This window comes from Emys orbicularis, chromosome 3 (assembly GCF_028017835.1).
Source record: "Emys orbicularis isolate rEmyOrb1 chromosome 3, rEmyOrb1.hap1, whole genome shotgun sequence".
NCBI classification, from domain to species: Eukaryota; Metazoa; Chordata; order Testudines; family Emydidae; genus Emys; species Emys orbicularis.
Window position 1 is genome coordinate 30,151,367 of NC_088685.1, and position 18,656 is coordinate 30,170,022.

Here is an 18,656-nt window from a genome sequence, read left to right on the forward strand (position 1 = left end):
AAGCTGGTAGCTCTCACTTGGGAACTGACCAAGGAGATGGGACAGAACCTGAACATGGGGTTCACTACAGCATGACTGGGGCTCTGGGCTAACCAAAATGGACTATGCTTAACCTTCATTTCTCTGTGCTAACCTGAGGACTATAAAATTCACTATGCTAGGTGACTAATAAATGGTTACCTTGTTGTTGAGACATCTGCCTGTGTCTTTGTAAATATTCAAAGATAGCATTGCCCATGTTAAGTATCCTCACACCTTCTTGTCAAGCTGTCTTAAATGTGCTATCTTGATTATCACTACAAAAGTTTTTTTTCCTCCTGCTGACAATAGCGCATCTTAATTAATTAGTCTCTTAAAGTTGGTAGGGGAACTCCCACCTTTTCATGTTCTCTGTATGTATATATATCTCCTCACTATATGTTCCATTTTATGCATCCGATGAAGTGGGCTGTAGCCCATGAAAGCTTATGCTCAAATAAATTTGTTAGTCTCTAAGGTGCCACAGGTACTTCTGTTTTTTAAAAAAATGTACAATTACTCAACCTCTTAGATTACTCCCAGAATATAATTTCCTTGCAGCAGAGATACAACTGTGGAAGACCCTGAGGCAGGGTCTGCAGGAGGCTGGGTACTTCAGGGGACTCAGCTTGGGGGGTTACTACCTGGCCGGAGGGCGAAGCCACATCTCCAGAACTGACTAATGGGACAGGAAACTGAGGCAGGGAGCCCCAGGTGTGCTCTGTTTGGCCAGGGCAGCCTTGTCCTCTTATAATTGGTACAGAGCTGCCCCATAGCACTCCCGTCTCACCGAACACAGCATTGACACTTCAGTTCCCTGCCCTGAGGTGGGTCTCATCAGACCTCCACACATTAGTCAGTTCTGGAGATATGGCTTGGCCGTCCAGGCAAGTAACAAACGTAACCTCTTCCAGAGTACCAAAAGTCCAACTAAACATTCCCAATAAAGGTTCTTCCACCCTTCGTGGACTTTTCTTCAGCCCGCCCTGTGGGCCTTGTTCTCAGCCTTTTTCTGGGCTACCTTTTGAGGCTTCCCCTGCTCAGGAATAGAGCACTCAACCCCTACACTGGCTCCCCTAAAATACCCAGCTTCCTCCAGACCCTACTTCAGGGCCTTCCATGTAAGCCTTCCTACTCCCTTTAGTTCAAAACTTTAGGGTACGTCTACACTACCCGCCGGATTGGCGGGTAGTGATCGATCTATCGGGGATCGATTTATCGCATCTAGTGTAGACACAATAAAAATCGATCCCTGATAGCTCTGCCGTCGACTCCAGAACTCCACCACGGCGAGAGGCGGAAGCGGAGTTGATGGGGGAGCGGCAGCGGTCGACTTGCCGCCGTCCTCATGGCCAGGTAAATCAACCTAAGATACACAGACTATCTTAGGTATCTTGCGTATTTTAGGTCGGCACCCCCCCCCCCGTAGTGTAGACCTAGCCGTAGACTGATCTCTCTCCTCCCTTTTTATGAGACCCAAGTATCCATTAAGATGTCACCTGAGCCCCTTAGTCCTAACCACTCAGGCAGGGAAGCAGCTAATTCCAAGAAGCCAGCCCAACCTGTGCCATAATTAGACTCAAAGAATCTCAGGCACTAAGTTTAATGATAATATTGTACCTAACAAGGTTTCTTTAGGACAAAGTGAGCCTTTCTGTGATTGTTTATCACTGATATGACACTTGCTAATTACTCTACTACTTAGGTTTCCCTGTATTTATCATAGGGAATAGCTAGGACATTGCAAACACTGAGGTAAAGTTATTTAGTTATCAGAGATGATTGGCCTATTATTTTAAGGGTGACCAGTGTTTTAAAACCTCCTATATTTTTCTTTGTATAAAATAAAACTGAGTTTAAAAAAAGCCCCCATCATTGATTCTCACATGTAAGCCTGTAATTTCAGCTTGGAGAGCTTGCTGACAGATCTATTTGATAGAATTACTTGTTAGTCCTTTGGTGTCAAGTTAAAAGAACACCTCTCTCTTTAAACAGTGTCTTTTTTTTTCATGGGAGGGAGAAAAGAAATTGGTGTGCAGACAGGGACAACAGAGAGTGAAGCCTGCTTGACTCTGTGTAGCTGAAGGCTGTAGAAATCAAAGTAAAACTACCTCTTTTTTTATTACTCTGCAAGCAGTCCCCTACTGTTAAACATCTGTCTTCAAGCAGCTGTCTTTGAGGGTGCTGCAAAGATTCTCTTGCTGTGAACACTTCCTCACTGACAAGGAGTCCTACACTAGTAAAAATATGCCTGACAGATGAAATATCCTGTTTTCAGTGTGGTCTGCAAATATTCTTATCAGCTTCTTTACTAAAAGGAATTATATATTTGAACAACTCCAAAACAACCCTAAAAGTCCTCAAAATGACACCTGACATGTATTCTGAACAGAACTACTTCTAATGAAATGCTAATTTATGATATAGGAGAGACTTCAGTTAAGGATGTAAGGCACTATTGTAGCTGCACAGATTGCATATTACTGGTTATATAATGTATTTTATTTTGCTGTACCGAAGGCACTTAATGCTAACATTTCCAAAAGCACCTAAGTCCGATTTTCAAGAGTGACATAGGCACCTACTTACCTCCGTGAAAGGGCTGGAATCACTCTTAATAAGAGGACCTGGGTGCTTTTCCAAATTATACCTACATTGCCACAGACTTTCCTAATGACCTTGGGGAAGTCACTTCAGTATCAAGTTCAGCACCCAAAAATGCAGACACTCAGGCTGGGATCCACCATGGAACTTAGGTGTTGTAATGCTGGGTGTTATGGCATCCAACTTTTAAGCATCTAGTAAAATCACAGGAGGAACATTCTGATCCACAAAGCCAAGGTAGGTGCCTAGGCTTCCCATACAGTGCATAGGGGGAGAGGCATCTAAGAATGTGATCTACAAAAACCTGCCTGCTCAGTGAAGAGCCACCAAAGTGAGTCCAATGGGAGGTGTTAATGACTGGAGTGTCTGCTAAGCACTGCCCCTCTCAGAAATAGGCACTTCCCTGCATCCTGGCCTATCTCTGTTTAGAACTCTATGAATGGGAAACCTTTGCCTGGAGTCAGGCGACTGATTTTTTTTTTTTTTTTTTTTTTAAAAGATGACTTCAGTAAAGCAGTTGAAATGGTACCACATGTGGATTTCTTGCAGAAATTAGGTGCCTGCCTTGCGCCAGGCAAAACAGCTGGAGAAGGAGCTGCTGCTGACCTTTATAACCTTTAGCCCAGTGGTTAGAGCACTCCCTTGATCTCTCACATTTCAGCCTTCAATTCCTCCCTCTCTACCACAGGTGGGAGAAGGGAGACTCCTCTTCAAATCCTACCTCACAGGAAAGGTGCTCTAACACTAACAGTAAGCGCTAGGATGTTCCGTGGTAGATATTGACTTAAATAGTCACTGGGCAGGAGTGAGAGAAAGAAAATGACTCTGTAGTCCAGTGGTTGGGACACCCACATGGGAGATGGGAGACTCCAGCTCTAGTCCCCCTGCACCGATCACTTTCATTATTTATTTATCCACAGTGAAACAGCTTCAACAGCCGAGATTGAAGAAGCCCTACATCAGAATATCCCATAACTCACAGAGGAAAGGATAATTAAAACCAAGTCAACTATGACTATTTCAAAATTACCAATTTTGGGAAATTAAAGGAATTAATTAAAAACCATCAACTGTTGTGAAAAGCCTATGGACTTAAATATGGAGGAGGCTTGGAATTTCTTCCGATCAGTTTTTGTATAGTTATCCAAAATTTGTATCCCAAGCCAGGGGGAAAATCTTGTACAGTAAGTCTCCAGACCCAGCTGAATGAATAACCACCTCAAAAAGTTTTAGGTGTCAGCAGAGAGGCTATCGGGAATGGGAAAAGGCACTGATCAGCAATGAAAGCTACATTGTGGAGGTTAGAAAATTCAGGAATAAATTACCAAAAGTGGAGCTGAATTAGCTCTTGCCAAGACAATTAAAAATAATAATAGGTTTTTTAGTTATATAAATAAAAAGAATGAGGAAGGATGAGTTTGGACTGCTACACAGTGTGGATGGGAAAGAGATTAAAGATAGTCTAGGTATGGCCCAAAAACTAAATTAATATTTTGCCTTTATTTTCAAAAAGGATGATAATATGGAATTTGTGCATGAAGGCAGGACAGGTGATGGAAATGTGTGTCTAGAAATGGAAATTACTGCATTTGAGGTGGAATTAAAAAACTTAGAGTTTAATGCACTCAAATCAAGGATGAGATAATTTCCATCCTAGAGTATGAAAGAACTGGCACTCAAGATTACTAGTCGGAGAGGAAGGATTTTTGATAAATCTGTCTATGGCACGGTAGTACGATCTGACTGGAGAATAGCTAACATACATTTAAGAAAGCGGGGGGAAGAAGGCATCTGGGCAATTACAGACTTGTTAGTCTGACCTCAGTAATATTCAAGGCTTTAGAACAAAATGTGAAGGAAACAATAATTAAACCCATAGAGGTAAATGGTAAGAGATCATAGAATCATAGCACTGAAAGGGACCTCAAGAGGTTATCTAATCCAATCCCCTGCACTCGTGGTAGGACTAAGTATTATCTAGACCATTCCTGACAGGTGTTTGTCTAACCTGCTCTTAAAAATCTCCAGTGATGGAGATTCCACAATCTCCCTAGGCAATTTATTCCAGTGCTTAATCACCTTGACAGTTAGGAAGTTTTTCCTAATGTCCAACCCAAGGACATAAGATGTAATGCAATGTGGGTTTACCAAAGGTAGATCATAACAGACTAACCTGATTTCCATCTTTAAGATGGAAGGGTAATGATTTTTTTTAGATAAGGGTAATGCAGTAGATTTAATATACATGGACTTCAGTGAAGCAGTTGACATGGTGCCACATGTGAAATTATTATTTAAATTAGGGAAGATGGAGATCAGTGTAAGAATTGTAAGGTGGATAAGGAACGGACTAAAGGGGAGAGGGAACAGGTGCTGAAAGGTGAATTTATCAGCCTGGAATTAAATTATTGGTGGAATTCTTCAAGAAGTGGTCTTGGGATCAATCTTAGTCAATATTTTTATTAATGACCTTGGCACAAAAAGTAGGAGTGCAATAATGAAATTTGTTGATACAAAAATTAGGAGGCATTATCAATACAGAAGATGAGTGGCATATTATACAGGAAGATCTGGATGACAAAGACCGGAGTGACAGAAATATGATGAAATTCAACAGTACAAAGTGCAAGTTCATGCACTTAAGGTGTAATAATTTCTGCTACAACCAGAGGTTTTGGCATTTGGACGTGACAGAGGAGGAGGGAGGCCTGGGGGTGTGGTTAGATCACAGGATGACTATGAGCCACCAATCTGCAGGTGTGAAAAAGTCAAATGCAATACTAGGATGGAGCAGGTAAAGCATGTCCAGTAGAGTTAGAAAAAAAAATTAATGCCATTGTACAAGGCACCGGTAAAACCTCATTTGGAATACTGTGTAAAGTGTTGGTCACCCATGCTCAAAGCTTAATTTACACTGGAACAGGTGCAGAAAAGAGCTACTAGGATGTTCAGGGGAATGGAAGGCCTGTCTTAGACTAAAAGGTCTTGGTTTGTTTAGAAACCAAGAAAAAGGAGGCTGAGAGGGGATATGACTGCTCTCTATAAATACATTACTGGGTAAATACCAGGAAGAATGAAGAACTATTTAAAGGACAATGTTGGCACAAGAACAAATGAATCTAAACTGGAATGAACAAATTAAGGCTGGAAATTAGAAGAAGGTTTTTAACCACCAGAGGGGTGAAGTTCTGGAAACTCCTCCCCATAGGAGTTGAGGGGGGGCAAACAACTTAATTAGTTTTAAGACAGAGCTGCACAAATGGACAAGGGCAATTGAATGACAGGGTCGCTTGTGATGGTGGGGGCAGATATCTACAGCTCTAGGGCTCACTTCTGGTTTAGTTTGTTTCTAAAAGTTCATCCTTCCGTGTTTCTGCCGGCCAACTGCAGGGGTCAGGAAGGGATTGTTTCCCCCAACATATTCTGAGGTTTTATCTCCTTCCTCTGACGTTTCAGGGATGGTGATGTCTGCAGGTGGGACTTTGGAGGGGGCAGGCCAGGGATCTGAGATAGTACCGAGCATTCTCTCTCTCAGGCACTTGGCTGGTTGGTTCTTGCTCACATACTCAAAGTTTAACTTATCACTACATGTGGAGTTGGGAAGGGATTTTCTCCCCAGTCAGATTGGCAGTGACTTTTTTTGGGCGGGGGTGTGGGGGGGTAGCATTCCTCTGCAGCATGTGAGTGCATGTCACTTACCAGGATTATCTGGGTATATCTCACCCCAAGAACAGTTGTTACTTTGGGTTCATCACCAAACACCCCGAGCTCAGCCGCTTCGCCTGCCACGTCTTCGTCTCCCAGGAGTCCATGTGGCAGGTCGCCGAGTGTGTCGGCCGGGCGTTTCAGTAATATTACCAGGAGCACCTGGAGTATGCCTGCCCCACAGAGGACATTTGTAGAGGCCTGCCATTGTAGAGGCCTCAGGCACTGGTGCACCTCAGTCCCTCCTGTTCTTTGCCAGTGGCACATAATGATTCAATCTCCTGTGGGCTGTAATAATTTTGATGTGCTTAGTGTGCGGGTGCTGGCTCATGTTGGTGGCTTGTGATATGCAAGACGTCAGACAAGATGATCTGGTGGTCCCTTATGGCCTTAAACTTTATGATTATGCATATGTGAGAGACCCCTGTTCAAATACTTTCCCCTCCTCTAGAAGAGAGGGGGAAACTGAACCTGCGTTTCCCATATCCCAGGTAAATGCTGTAACCGCTGTGCTAAAAGCTTTAAGATGGGCAGCCCCTCCTCCTGTGGTGGCAACATTTTGAATGCAACCCAATCTAGTAGGTGTCCTTTGAGCACACCTAGCAGATCTGCCCCCTCCCCCCCCCCCCACATGACTTAGGCAGCCAAACCCCTATCTTCCTCTGGTTTCTGAACAGTTCTGGGGCTTAGGAACAGAGATAGGCATCTGGATGCCTAGATTGAGGCACCTGTGCACCTGCCCAAAGGCAGAAAAATGGGCACCTAGGGAAAATTTAGGCAACCAAGGAGTTAGATGCCTACAAAGTTCAACAGTAGTGTTATGGATCATAGTGGTGCCACAACTGGGATTTAGGCACTTAAACCCAAAATTCAGGTACATAAGCACCTTTTGTGGATCTCATCCTGAGACTTCAGTGCTCACTTTTGAAAATGTTGGCCCATTTTTAACTTCAGTCTTAATTTTGGCATCAGTAAAACTGGGTAATTCTCTTGGCTATCTCACAGGACTGTTGTAAGGTTAATGCAATTTATGCTGTGACAATTTGGATAATCTGGCCATGTACAATACACAATTTCCTGTTTGACAGAAATATATGCAGAGAATTCATAATCTCAATCTACAAACTCCATTTTGATTGTGAGGCTAGTCCACCTTGTTTTTTAACCTCCATATTGGGATGAAATTCTAAGGCGCGGTTATCCAGGGCTGCCAAGAGAATGTTGTTAAACCTTGATAATGGTTCTCTATTTGCATGGAAGCTTTCTTTGTCAGAGTTGTCTACTGCCCAGAAGAACAAGTCTGCCCAGGTGGGCTGGTAACTAATGCCCAGATCCACAAATGCTCTTAGGGGCTGCATTGCTCAGAATCACAATTCCGAATTTTTAGGCACTCAGAAAATACTGGAATAACAATGGGATCCACAAAGCCTGAATTAGGTGCCGAGGCTCCCCGTACAATGAATGGTGAGAGATAGGTGCCTAAGAGTGGGATCCAGAAAAGCCAGCAAGCTAATGGGAGTTGATCACATGAGCCAGGGAGTCTTAACCCTTCCCCTCTCTTGTAAAGAGGCGCCTATCTCTGCTTGTGATCCATAGACTGGAACCCTCTCTTGAAGTCAGGTAATGTAGGTACCTAAAATGTTTCTTGCAAGAATGAATTAGGTGCTCGCCCAGCTCCACACAAGTTAGAGGGAGGCCCTGTCTCATAACCTTTATCCCAATAGCTAGAATACTCATCAGGGATGTGGGAGATCATGGTTCATAGACTCATAGACTCATAGACTCATAGACTCATAGACTCATAGACTCATAGACTCATAGACTCATAGACTCATAGACTCATAGACTCATAGACTCATAGACTCATAGGTCAGAAGGGACCAATATGGTCATCTAGTCTGACCTCCCGCATGATGCAGGCCACAAAAGCTAACCCACCCACAACAGAATCTTCCAGCCTGCGACCCCTGCCCTATGCTGCGGAGGAAGGCGAAAAACCTCCAGGGCCTCTGCCAATCTACCCTGGAGGAAAATTCCTTCCCGACCCCAAATATGGCTATCAGCAGAACCCCGAGCATACAGGCAAGATGTCCCCCCTCAGCCTTCTTTTGGTTAGGCTAAACAAACAGAGCTCCTCGAGTCTCCTTTCATAGGAAAGGTTTTCCATTCCTCGGATCATCCTAGTGGCCCTTCTCTGTACCCGTTCCAGTTTGAGTTCATCCTTTTTAAACATAGGAGACCAGAACTGCACACAGTACTCCAAATGAGGTCTAACCAGCGCCTTGTATAACGGAAGCAGCACCTCCCTGTCCCTACTAGAAATACCTCGCCTAACGCATCCCAAAATCGCATTAGCTTTTTTCACAGCCATGTCACATTGCCGACTCATAGTCATCCTGCGATCAACCAGGACTCCGAGGTCCTTCTCCTCCTCCGTCACTTCCAACCTATGCGTCCCTAACTTATAATTAAAATTCTTATTAGTCATCCCTAAATGCATCACCTTACACTTCTCACTATTAAATCTCATCCTATTATTGTTACTCCAATTTACAAGGTCATCCAAGTCTCCCTGCAGAATATCCCGATCCTTCTCCGAATTGGCAATACCTCCCAACTTTGTGTCATCCGCAAACTTTATCAGCCCACTCCTACATTCGGTTCCGAGGTCAGTAACGAATAGATTGAATAAAATAGGACCCAAAACCGAACCTTGAGGAACCCCACTGGTGACCTCCATCCAACCCGACAGTTCACCTTTCAGTACTACCCGCTGCAGTCTCCCCTTTAACCAGTTCTTTATCCACCTCTGGAATTTCATATCGATCCCCATCTTTTCTAATTTAACCAATAATTCCTCGTGCGGCACAGTATCAAACGCTTTACTAAAATCGAGGTAAATTAGATCCACCGCATTTCCTTTATCTAAAAGGTCTGTTACTTTCTCAAAGAAGGAGATCAAGTTGGTTTGGCACGATCTGCCTTTCGTAAACCCATGTTGTAATTTGTCCCAATTGCCTTTCACCTCAAGGTCCTTAACTACTTTTTCCTTCAAAATTTTTTCCAAGACCTTGCATACTACAGAAGTTAAACTAACAGGCCTGTAGTTACCCGGGTCACTTTTTTTCCCCTTCTTAAAAATAGGAACCACATTAGCTATTTTCCAGTCCATTGGTACCACCCCCGAGTTTACAGATTTATTAAAAATTATCGCCAAGGGGCTTGCAATTTCTCGCGCCAGCTCCCTCAATATTCTAGGATGGAGATCATCCGGTCCGCCCGATTTAGTCCCATTTAGCTGGTCAAGTTTGGCTTCCACCTCTGATACTGTAATTGCAATCGCCCCTCCTTTATTCCCCTCTGTCCCGCTCCCTCTATTCCTAAACCCTTCATTAGCCTTATTAAACACCGACGCAAAATATTCATTTAGATATTGTGCCATGCCTAGATTATCCTTAATCTCCACTCCATCTACATGCTTCAGCGGTCCCACTTCCTCTTTCTTTGTTTTCTTCCTATTTATATGGCTATAAAACCTCTTACTATTGGATTTAATTCCACCTCTGCTTGATACAGGATTGGAACAGAGGTTCCCCACCTCTCAGGTTAGTGTCCTAGCAACTGGACAAGGGGATATTCAGAGCTGGGTCCCTCTCTAAAGCTATTCCACTTTAAGTGACTAAATAGTTAAACATTAAGTGGGCCTGAGGTATGGGAATCACTCTAGGGGTTAGAGCACTCACCTGAGAGAGGTGGGAGATGCCTATTCAAATCCCTTCTCATAAGGCAGAGTGGGAGAATTGAACAGGTGGTCTCCTACAGCTTAGGTGAATGCCTGAATCATTGTGCTAAACTTTAGAAGGGAGGGCTTTCCCCCTATGTGGAGTTAGTCATGCCCATCTACCAGATTGGGCCCAGAAGACAAGATAGACACTCCTTTTCCTATCTCCACCCCGTTTGAGGACTGTACTGAGGCATAGGCATCTGGACGTCTTTAGTGAGGAAGCAGTGCATGATATGCCCTGAGGCAGAATCATAGGTACCTAAGGAACTTTTACAGTAAAATGTAGGTGCCAAGGGAGCTTAGGCTGTCCAGCTTTAGCCGGGTTGTGACGCTTGCATTTAAAACTTTCAGTGAAACAACCCCAAAAGATGTATCTACTGAATTTCCAGCAGGATTGCATATGATTAGTATTGTTGCTATAAACCTGAGGACTAGAAATGGGAAAAATAAATAAATAAATAAATAAAAGAGCTAAAAGTATGAGTGAATAGTCATCTGACTTTTTACATAAGTTGCCTTTGGCCATAACTATCACTTTAAATCTGCTGAGCTGGCTAAAAAACTTCCAAATTTGAAATTTTTGACTAAACAAAGGACAAACTTTTCACAAAAGTTGAAAAAAAATTCCTGAACTGCCCTACTGAAGATGTGAAACTTTAGCCATTGAGATGTGTGAAAACAGCTGAAATGGAACATCTGATTTGTGTTGTCACAGCAGCTGTAACAGATTTATAATGGGGTTTTATCTTTAAAACCTATTTTTTTAAGAATGGTGTCTCCCTTTCTGAATTAAAGTGGTTTTGCAATCTGTGGAAGGCTCTTGCCTAACTAGCGCGATGACTATTTAATGGTTTCTCCACAATGGGGCAGTCACTGAGTTGATGGGCAGGTGCAGGAAACCGACTGACACTCACCCTGTCGCCTAGTGGTTAAGGCATCCACCTAGGAGGTGGGAGAGCCAGACTCCAGTTCCCCTGCACCAATCACTTTTATTATATGACCTGTAAAAAGGGATAAACAGTGAGGTGGCAAAATTTGCAGGCAATACAAAATTTCTCAATATAGTTAAGTCCAAAGCTTACTGTGAAGAGTTACAAAGGGATCTCCCAAAACCGGATGACTGGACAACAAAATGTCAGGTGAAATTCAATGTTGATAAACGCAAAATAATGCATATTGGGAAACATAATCCCAACTATGCATATAAAATGATGGGATCTAAATCACCTTACCACTCAAGAAAGAGATCTTGGAGTCATTTTGGATAGTTCTCTGAAAACATCTGCTTAGTGTGCAACAGCAGTCAAAAAAACCCAACGATATAGGAACCATTAAGAAAGGAATAGATACTAAGACAGAAAACATCATAATGCCACTATATAAATCCATGGCATGCCCACACCTTGAATACTACATGATGTTCTGGTTGCCCCATATCAGAAAAAAGATATATTAGAATTGAAAAAGATGCAGAGAAGGGTAAAAAAATGATTAAGGAAATGGAATAGCTTCCTTATGAGGAGATTAAAAAGACTGGGACTTTTCAACTCAGAAAAGAGACTACTAAGCAGGGATATGACAGAGATCTATAAAATCATGAATGGTGTGGAGAAAGTGAATAAGGAAGTGTTTACTCCTTCATAACACACAAGGAGGTCACCCAATGAAATTAATAAACAGCAGGTTTTAAACAAACAAAAGGAGGTACTGCTTCACACAATGTAGTCAACCTGTAGAATTCATTGCCAGGTGATTTTGTGAAGGCCAAAACTATAACAGGATTCAAAAAAGAATGAGATATGTTCCTGGAGGATAGGTCCATCAATGGCTATTAGCCAAGATGGTCAGGCATACAATGCTATGCTCTGGGTTCCCTAGACTTTGACTGCCAGAAGGTGGGAGTGGATGACAGGGGATGGATCACTCAATAATTGCCTGTTCAGTTCATTCCCTCTGAAACACCTGACAGTGGCCACTGTTGGAAGTCAGGATACAGGGCTAGACAGACCGTTGGTCTGACCCGATATCAGGGCCAGCTCCAGGGTTTTTGCCACCCCAAGCAGAAAAAAAAAAAAAAAAAGCCGTGGTGCACATGCCCAGAAGCAGAAACTTAGGCACTGAGGGAACTTTTACCCTGAAAATGTAGGTATTGTGACAAAGTTCCTCCTCTACCTTGGTGGGTCCTGCGCTTATTGGCAGATTTGCTCACTTCACAGAGTGGGTCAGGAAACAGTCCAGAGACCTCCCCCTCTGGTAGAAGCTATAGTCCAGGTCAATTCCTCCTGTGTTTGATCAGGAGTTGGGAGGTATGGGGGGAACCCGGGCCGGGCCAGCCCTCTACTCCGGGTTCCAGCCCAGGGCCCTGTGGACTACAGCTGTCTAGAGTGCCTCCTGGTACAGTTGCACAACACCTATAACTCCCTGGGCTACTTCCCCATGGCCTCCTCCCAACACCTTCTTTGTCCTCACCACCAGACCTTCCTCCTGATGTCTGATAATGCTTGTACTTCTCAGTCCTCCAGCAGTACACCTACTCACTCTCAGCTTCTTGCACACCTCTTGCTCCCAGTTCCTCTCACGCACTTGCTCCCCATGGCTTGGCTGGAGTGAGCCCTTTTATAGCATCAGAGGGGCCTTAATTAGAGTCAGGTGCTTAATTGCCTCACCTGACTCTTAGCAGGTTAATTGGAGTCAGGTGGTCTATTAGCCTGGAGCAGTCCCTGCTCTGGTCACTCAGGGAACAGAAAACTACTTATCCAGTGGCCAGTATATCTCCCTTCTGCTACTCTGCTGTTCCCAACTGGTCTGGGTCTATCACAGTATGCACAAGGTTAGGTGGGAGTTTTGTGGATCACAGAGAGCCAAAACTGAGACTTAGGTGCCTAGTTGCCTTTTTGGATCCCATCCAGAGGGCCTGTGTGAGATTCTTGTGCAGTGTCAGGGAGGGAGAGAGTTCAAAGAGAGGAGAGTGGCCCTTAGTCAGACTGCCCTCAGTTTGATAAATGCCGGCTCATCCTGCTTCCAGTTCAATCAACGCTCTACTCTTATCTTTCACCCTTCCCATTCAATAAATGCAACTGCCTTCTGGGGTCCTCTGCACCTGCTGCATTCTGGCCCCAGAAAGACCTTAGCTGCTGCTCCTCCAGTGACACCCCTGGGAAAGAGTCCTGCAAGGGAAGGATTAGAGCTGGCCAGGAGGGCAATGGTAATGTTTGGAGGGGGGAGGAAGGCAGGAAAAAGCAAGCTGAGTCCATACACTAAGGGGAAGGAAGGAGGAGCAAGGAGCAGAAAGAGCTCAGAGCTGGCTTGCTCACTGCTGCCCCACAGCTCTTCTGTGAGAAATGATGGCTGCTTAGCTTGCTCACTCTATCCACCTGCCATGCTCCCCTGACCAAAACCTATTGTCTGCTCCTGGTCAGCTCCTCCTTCCCTACAGACTGCTCCTTGGAAGGGATGGGCAGAGTAAGTGGCCCAGAGATACTTGGGTGTTCATGGGGTGTCTCCTCTTTTCCCCCTTCTGAAGTGTCTCCCCCACACTTAGTTAGCTACTCCCTGTCTCAGAACACCACCTGAGTAAGCAGTGTAAAGAGACAGGCAGGCAGAATGAACTCCAGCGCACTACGCTCAGGAGCACTGACTTTGGCTTTTCTCATGAACATGCCTGCTTTCTGCATCCAGTTGCACAAATCCAGTCCCACTTGGGGGTAGTGTTTGTGATGGACAAAGTTCAAAGTCATGGGAAATTGAACTTAGCACCTGCAGCTATTGAAGCTAAACGTGCTTGTGTTGCTCTCAGAAGGCGGGGGGGGGATAATCAGGTGCACACGGGGCTTTTCTGTTGTCCTTACAGTTTACCCAATAAAGGGGAAATTCCCCTTTCTCTCTTCCCACCTCCCCAATATTAATTGAAAGTTCCTGTCATATCCCCACACACTCACTAGCTCCTGTGTCCCACTGGTTCTATTTGTCTTCCAGGGTCAGCTTTCTGGTCCCCTTCCATCTCCACACTCATGCTTCTCAGAAAGATACTGCTGCTCTGTCAGATGGAAGTCACAATCAAAAGCCCGCCCCCCGCATCCCCCCCCCCCCATTTGGAACTATACCTCTTTTTTTAACTCTCCCTTTGAACAAAACACAGGCCATATTGTTAATAGGCACCAGAGACAGCTGCAGCCACATCTCCACAGCAGGAAGAATAATGCTATAGTGAAAATATGGGAGGGTCCAATGATATTTTGAAGGACCCTCAAAGGGGAACATGTTGGTGGGCAGGTATTTCCAGAAGGCAGATGGATAACTTCAAAGCTGTGGGTTTCTCTCATCTGCATACAGTGAATTAATCTGTCATTGGATGAAATGGAATTGGACACCTTATTGTGAGCTAGTGTTTTAGCCCATTAATATACCTAGCTTTTTTTGGTCATCTTCAGCCTTGCCTGTTCAGCTGGAGTTTCTGCTCACTTTTTCATTGTCTCTGTAGAATTTTCCATCATAGCAGTCTTCTGCATTTCTTCTAGAGGTCAGGCAGTCCCTCCTGATAAGTAAATTATTTCCTAGTGTCTTTTATAGCCACATGGAGGCTCTTTAATTAATCTCTTAAATTTTCTTGTTTCCCTCCTCATCCCCGCTATGTTTGTCGACCTTGAGCCCTGTATTGATAGGAGTCCCTTGGCTGGTTGTGATTTTGCCACCCCTCTGATTCATGTCCTATGCTATTCAGTTCTGATATGTAGTTCAATTTCTTTTCTTCCAGTTTTATATATGGAATTGCAGTTACTGTGGGGAATCAGACAAATAGAGAAAGCACAAACAAGGGGTGGAGGCAGAATCATAGGAATGAATTATTACATGGGTGACGGGAAGCTCCCTTTTAACATCTAGCATAAATACAGGGGAAGAATGGGCCCTGGGGAATACACCCCAATTTATTTTGTTGTGGTGGAGGGGAAAGGGAAGGATTTAACTCCCTACAGAATGAGCATTGGTTTGGAGGTACAGGAACACTGTGAAAAGGTTAATTCAAACGTAGGTTTAAAAGCTATAAATGCTCCTACTTTGTGTTTTTCGGGGGGCGGGGAGGAGAAGGCTATATCTGGCCCATCCCATACCCCATGCTTCTGTCTCATGTATGCATCCCTAGACCTGCAGATAGTTCTCCATAGTATGCAGGGTTGGACAGAGCTGAGTTACATAGATGATCCCGTTTCATGCAGGAAAGAGGTATCCAGGCACAGAGGAATTTCCTTCACCTATGTCTATTCTGGGAACAATCCTTCCCTCCACCCCCTTAATTATACAGATGACCCTTCAAAGATATTTTAATAATGACAGAGGCTGTAGTCAAGCTTGCTAATGTAAAGATCTCAGCTTCTGAATCTTAAGTTGGTGTTTTAACAAGATAAAGTGCCAAAAGTTCAGACAAAGAAAACCTTAGAACCTGACACTGATACCAAACAGACTACTTTAAAGACATGATTCGGAAAATAAGATGCAAAAATAAACTGCTGACAGAGTTGAACAGGGCAATACTGAAATACTGATTAAACTGAAATGATTGTGATTGTCATGTTTCCTGGCTTTAACAAGTTCCAACAAGAAGAATTCTCAGACTCTATTACCTTCAATATAATCATTTAATAAGGTTAGTCTTGAGCAAAGTCTGATGAGAAATAAGGAGAAATTTATTTTATAATAAAAAATCACCTCAGTGTTCACATACATTTAGCCTAACATCTATAAATCTTACACAAGGCTTTGGATGTCCCTTAGATAAGTTTGTACTCCAATACAGGCAAACATTCTACCATTAGTACTATGTTAGATAGGACGAGACAAAGAAAACAAACATGGGCAAGTATGTTGGACTAGATGACCCTTTCCTCTTTTTGTAAAATGTTTGTTTATTGCTACTTACAGTTTAGACACTTAAAAGCATGGCAAAACTACATCAGTTCTAACAGCTGGTCCAAACTGAATCATTGAGGCAAAGAAAGCTTGCAGTGGTGTATTACCTTAGGGGGTAATCATGAGCTTGCCAGCAGCCACGCCACCCTGTATTGTGAGTCTGTAGATTTCACAAGGCTAAACATTTTGGACAAATTCAGGGCTAAAATAGGGGAGAAATATCGCCAACCCCTAGCATTAAAAAATCATGAATCAGCCAAACTCCCCACTGCCACCACCAAAAAACAAAAAACAAAAAACCCCTGCCTGACTTTAAAATCATTTTATTTTCCTTCTGGTTTTCAGGCCTTTAGCATACACTGGTAACATTTCAAACTTCTTTTCAATAATGAGGGAAAGAAAATTGCTCTTTAACAAACATAAAGCTGAGATTCTCACGCAGTCACTCAACTCCAGGAGCTGGGGCTTTAAAAAAACTCCCAATAGGGTTAGACTTGCAATAAAATTGCAGGAAGCGGCAACAGGGAGAAGTTCTAAGGGGTACTGTGATGGGGGGCGGGGTACAGACCCTGACCCAGAGCCACAGCCAGAACTTGGTCACCGAAGTCTAAAATTTAGATAGCACTGAGATCCTCAAAACCTCTGCTAAGCTGCACCCTAAAGTTCCTATGGGACACTTTGGAGACTTTTATAGCAAAAATGTAAGTGCCTAAGTTTCTGCCTCTGGGCATGTGCAGAATGCCTCAGTGTAGGCATCCACACACTTGTCTCAAACCTATACTCCTGTGCAATCCTCAAACCATTTCAAGATGGGTGTTCCCCTACCTAGCTCATCTGCTGAGGCTGATCCAGTAGACATTCTCAGAGGATAGCTAACTCCACACAGATTGACCATGTGGGGGTGGGGGAGGAGGACTCCTTTCTAACCTTTAGTCCAGTTGTTAGAGAATTCACCTGGGATGTGGGAGGAGGCATTTTAACTTGGGTCTCCCGCCTCTCATGTTAGTGCTCTGACTACTGGACTATGGGTTAATCTGATGTGGGACTCTCTCTCCTGATAAAGCTGTTTCACCGTATAAATAAATAAATATGCATTTGGCCAGAGAGAGAGACTCTATCGACTTGCAATAATTAGGCCTACAAATTTACCCTAATTGTGAGTTTTAGTTGGAAAAAAGTGAGTGTAAGTTAATAAAATGTTACAATCTGTAATAAATGTTGATGGGAATAGTTGCAAGAAAACCAGACAGAGAAATTGGATTAGTCTAAACCAAAAAGGCCACGTTAATTTAATTCAAAGACTGTAAAAATTATGCTTGTTAAAAGTAAGTGGTGTGAAACTGAAAATTAATGAACAAAAATGGTGTCAGACAGGAGGCCCAATTGGTGGTCAAAATAATGAGGGATGGGCTATTCCACCCATTATTCCCTTTTTGGGTTATTAAAGAGGGTTTTTTTGGGTGGGACAGATAGAAAAGAGGGACAAATAGATGGAGGCTCCTGGAGCAAGCTTTCTCATCATGGCTATCACCCCCACCATCTCCTGGGACCCCAGACCTTTTTTGCCCGGATCATGAGGGATGTCCTGACCAGCTCGGGGTGGAGAGAGGGATCTGGATGACACTGCCACCCCTACCAGTTCCATCTGAATCCCAAACTCACCTGAGATGAAACAGGAGCAGACTTTAAAAGCAGCAACAACTGCTCCAGCCTATCTCAGCTAAATGTCTTCTCTTGTTTTTGACTTTAACAGCAGCAGCAATAATAACTCCAGCTTATACCAACTAACTTCTTTTACCCAAAAGGACAGTTATTACCATCTTTAATACCATTTAAGGCCTTGTCTACACTACAGGGAAAAGTCGATCTAAGCTACGCAATTTGAGTTACAACTCAAGTCGATGTAGCTTAGATCTACTTAAAGCAGGGTCCACATTACGTGATGTCAACAGGAGATGCTCTCCCGTCGACTCCCCTTACTCTCCTCCATCCGGTGGAGTACAGGAGTCGACTGGAGAGCGATGTGCAGTTGATTTAGAGGGTCTTAACTAGACCCGTTAAATCAACCACCGATGCATCGATCACTGTGCGTTGATCCCCTGGTAAGTGTAGACAAGCCCTAAGAGATTGTCAAACAAAGGAGTTTTCTTTCTAAAACTTTCTTCAGCTAAAGGGAAAGGGAACAAAGCCTCACTTAAAGCATTTGAAATGTAAAGTATTAACTGTTTTTAATGGCATATCTGCCATGGTACTAAGCAGACTGAGGTCTCTGTATACCAAACCCCAAACCTTGTTTAAAACTATTTAATGTTGGACAGTGAAGGCGTTATGTTAACACCATCTAAATTAATACAACAAAACCAGGAGCTAGGGTATGCACCTGAGATGTGGGAACCCCAGTTCAAATCCTTTCTCCTCATGAGGTATGGGGGGGGTGAAGCAGTGGCATAGCCAGGATGGGACACTTGGGTGGGTCCTGAATTCTGGTGGGTGGGCAATGACCGGGGGTGGGGGACAGAAGGGATCAGGGCTGCCTTTCCCACCCTTCAGCCAGCCTTGTGGGTGGGCAATGGATGCTCTGGCCAGGGCCCCCCAGGGCCCCAGGAGTGCACCCAGCTCTGGGAGGAGATGTCGCTCTCCA